Below are 4,180 nucleotides of genomic sequence, written 5' to 3' on the forward strand. Positions count from 1 at the left end.
TATGGCGAGTTAAGATAGCTTAACACCTAGCAATAGTATTTTACCATAAGCAATAAATGATTGAAATTAATCCTAAATATTTGTTTGAAGATAATGCTATTCTTTAACTGTTAACATATAGTTGTTATACCCTAAGCCTCAAACTGTTTCATAGTAGTGTGGTATACTAACTATAAATTATGCTTATGGTTGTGAGTCCCTTTGCGTTTGATGTGCAACCGCCTTAAAAGTCTTTCGGTGCTCTAATAGATTATAAGCGCATTCTTCTATAAATAAAAAGTAAGTATAAATTTGAATTTTTAAAAATTATCATATGTATTTTAATTGATAAGTGCGAGGTGCGAAGATAGCTCAAGTGTACTTCCAGAACTAGGAATCAATAATAAGCATCACTACAGCTTAATCGAGGTTATGTGATGTGTAATGGCGAGGAATATGTAAGTGCGGTCCCAACGGTATGGATCAATCTAGTCAAATGGAATGTAGATGGCCGAGGAAGCAAGAACGTCAAGCAATTTTAAAACGACTAAACCTGCAAGAAGAATGGTTATATTTAACGAATATTGTTGTAAAGGACTGATGCTAAGTAGGTATATAAAATTAAAAGCCTGTGATCGTAAAATTAAGCCAATATTACAATACCGGGTCTTCATTAATTACTGAGACCCACGTGACTGCAGGTGGTTAGGCAACTAAAAATGCGCGAGTGGTAATCCTGATTTTTTTCCCCTAGGAAAGTTACTACTGAAGCCCAGTAATATTTGAAGGCCGAATTAAGTATTTTAGAGAAACACGAAATATATTGTACTATTTATTGTTACAAAAGGTGCTCAAAGTGGCCACCGTTCACTTCCAGGCACAAATTCACTCTACGCTTCATACGTTTTCATCTTGCGTCACATCGTTTATTTCTTGTCGTATCGCCCTTTCCAATTCTTCGAGTGTGTGCAGCCGATTTTTAAATATATTATTTTTAATTCGTCCAAACAAAAAGTAGTCCAATGGTGTGAGGTCAGGACTACTTGGAGGCCACAAACCAGTGCTTATAATTCGATCGCCATAAAATTCTTGGAGGTATCTAAGCGTTTCGTTAGCGGTGTGTGCCGTGGCTCCATCTTGCTGGAAAAATCCATGTTGTAGCTCATCATCTTGCAGATTTTCTTCAATAGCTTGATGCAGAATTGCACGATATCGCTCTCCGTTTATAGTTTCATAAAAAAAATCGGTCCAATTATCCTCCTTCTTGACATGGCTACCCAAACGCCAACCTTTTGGGGATGTAGAGATGTTTCGACAAAAATGTGCGGATTTTCTGCTGCCCAAGTCCGGTAATTTTGGCTATTAACGTAACCTGACAAATGTACCCATGCTTCGTCTGAATAAAACGTTAGGTCTAACAAATTGTTATCGTTTAAGCGTTCGTTGAACCAGTGGCAATATTGCACTCGACGATCGTAATCAAGTGCATGTAATTGTTGCACGGAAGAAATTTTGTACGGATGCATGTGTAGCACCTTCTTCAAAGCTTTGTGGCAGGTACCAGTCGATAGGCCTATAAAAAATACATTTTATTTTCTATTACACGTAAACTTAGCCGTACCTGTTTGAGCGGAAAGTCGAGAAATCGATTTTTTGGGACTTTGTTCCATTCGTTGTTGAATATCGTTAACAACATTTTCACTTAAAACAGTCGGTCTGCCGGACTTCCCTTTGCAAATGCAGTGCTTGTTTTCATATCGTGTTATTAGACGTGACCTGTGGTTCTTAAATACATCGTAGTCGATATTAACATCAGGGTACTCTTCGGAAAACTGTTCAATGCACGATTGCAGTGAATAGCTCCAAGTTCCATCAGGATTTCGGTTACCACTGCGGAAATGTGCCATTAAAATAAAAGCATCTTGCTCTGGTGTGAACACCATCTTCCTACAGCGATACACTAAAAATTCAGAATAACTTAATGACAATTCTCCTTAAAAAATTGTTAACTTACATCAGAATAACTTCGTAGCGTTAAGAGCTCTGAAAAGAACTGTTTTGGCTGTTGATTTAAGATAATGTTAAAGAAATTCGAAAAAAACGGTAAACACAAGCAAAGATTGACAGGAGGTGAAATAAACAAATATGCAATTTGGGTATTTTGTTTTAACCAACTGTCCGTGTCTACCAACATAAAGAAAAAATATTTAAAGCGGGAAATTTAAATTTGGTCACGTGGGTCTCAGTAATTGATGAAGACCCGGTATAAAAATATAAAATATTGGCTTAATTTTACGATCACAGTCTTTTAATTTTATATACCTACTTACCATAAGAGTCCTTTACAACAATATTCGTTAAATACAATATATAATAAATAATAATATATATATATATATATATATATATATATATATAACACACACACAGTTTATTTATTTAGGCAACTAACTACGTTTCGAGGAACACTCTTTCCCCTTTTTCAAGTTTAATTGACAATGATGTATAAATGAAGTACGCTATCTTATGATAAATTAATTAAATTTAGAACGATTTCGTGTAATGGGTCCTTGGTAGGTTAATTTAGTTGTCAAACTGGGAGAATCTTCATCTGGAGATTTTGAATTTTGAAGGGTCCAAATGGGACCTAATTTAGGAGTTGAGATTGTTAAATCTTGATCTGCAGAATTTGAATTTTGAAGGGTCCAAATGGGATCTAATTTAGGAGTTGAGCTTGTTAAATCTTCAGAATTTGAATTTTGAAGGGTATAAACTGGTTCTAGTGTAGATGTCGAAAAGGTTAAATCTTCATCAGGAGAACTTGAATCTTGAATGTTAAAAATGGGTTTAGATTTTGTCTTGATTATATTGTTCCAAATGCGAGGAAGTCGTAAAATATCCACTTGTTTATTAAGGCAATTTGGTCGTTTTTGAATTTCAATAGTATCTCTAATCAGTCGAGCTTTTAAATTGCTCCAAATACAACATTTAAAAGCTCGGCTGATTAGAGAAGCTATTGAAATTCAAAAACGACCAAATTAGTCCCGGATGGGAGTTAAGGGGAAGAAGAGCAGTTTATTGAACTTGCGTAGGAAGATTGCTAAGAAAATGAGGAAAAGCGGCAATACTGTGGACATAATAAAGTCAGCTGTTACGGCAGCAAATATGGCAGTAAAATGTTTAGGTGGTAGGAAAAATGTAAGCGTGCCTAGAATAATTCCCATACCAAAACAGGGCGGGTTTTTACCATTCCTGATACCCCTATTTGCTGGTCTGTCCGCAGTTGGAGCTTTAGCCGGCGGTGCTGCAGGCATTGCTAAAGCAGTTAATGCATCCCGTGACGCTCGTAAAATGCTAGATAAAACATCACGCCATAATCGCACGATGGATTCGATCGCTATAGGAAATAAAAGTGGCGGTGCACTGTACTTGAAACCTTACAAATCGGGAGGTAGTTTGGCGTTGCATTTACGAAAAAAAAACTTCAACAATTGCCAAAGCGGCCGTTGACAGATGTAGATCTACGTAAGCATGCAAGAGGGTGTGTACCATACTTTAGGGATGTGTTTATGCGAGATAGTATGCCTATATCGCTATGGAAAAATGAATCCGGTGTTATTAATTTAGATAACGAGGGTGTGGCACTCATTGGGTGTCTTACAAAAAACGTGGTACTATGATAGTTTCGGTAATATTCCACCACCACGAGAAGTGATTGAGTATTTCCGCGACTGTAAAATTTATTATAATTACGAGCAAGAGCAACAATTTGGAACAACGAATTGCGGTCATCTGTGCTTAAAATTTCTGTATAAATAACACGCATTTTATCTCGGTACCTGTAGTCACAATGTCGACAACCTTCAGCATAGAGGGCGTTGGGAATACAGCCAGTCATGATTTTTATCCACCCTACACCTTCCATCGGAGAAATTGTACGTAATAGGGGTGGTCGGTTTCTATGGCTGTAACAGTATTAGAAATATTCACGCGGGAAACGATAAATTCTATATTAGGAGAGGTGATAATTCCCACGGAATAGGAATTCCTCACGGTGCATACGAGTTGGAAGAGCTAAGCGCGTATATAAAAATATAAAAGCTCCAAATCGCTTTAGTTTACGTACAAATAACAATACGCTCAAGTGCGAACTTAGCTGCGACTTTGATATAGATTTTACTCCAAGAGACTGCATAGGACG

At 36.9% G+C, this 4,180-nt stretch overlaps 1 long non-coding RNA gene across 1 annotated transcript; it reads right to left on the reverse strand.

Annotated features, from left to right (window-relative positions):
* Nucleotides 1–1,744: 1,744 nt before the first annotated feature.
* LOC116160622 lies at nucleotides 1,745–2,238 on the reverse strand. Its single transcript, XR_004143264.1, has 2 exons — nucleotides 1,994–2,238; nucleotides 1,745–1,939 (listed from the first exon to the last, which is right to left on the reverse strand). It is a non-coding gene; the product is annotated as an uncharacterized LOC116160622 (long non-coding RNA).
* Nucleotides 2,239–4,180: the final 1,942 nt, after the last annotated feature.

Source organism: Photinus pyralis, unplaced genomic scaffold, assembly GCF_008802855.1.
Source record: "Photinus pyralis isolate 1611_PpyrPB1 unplaced genomic scaffold, Ppyr1.3 Ppyr1.4_LG1, whole genome shotgun sequence".
NCBI lineage: Eukaryota > Metazoa > Arthropoda > Insecta > Coleoptera > Lampyridae > Photinus > Photinus pyralis.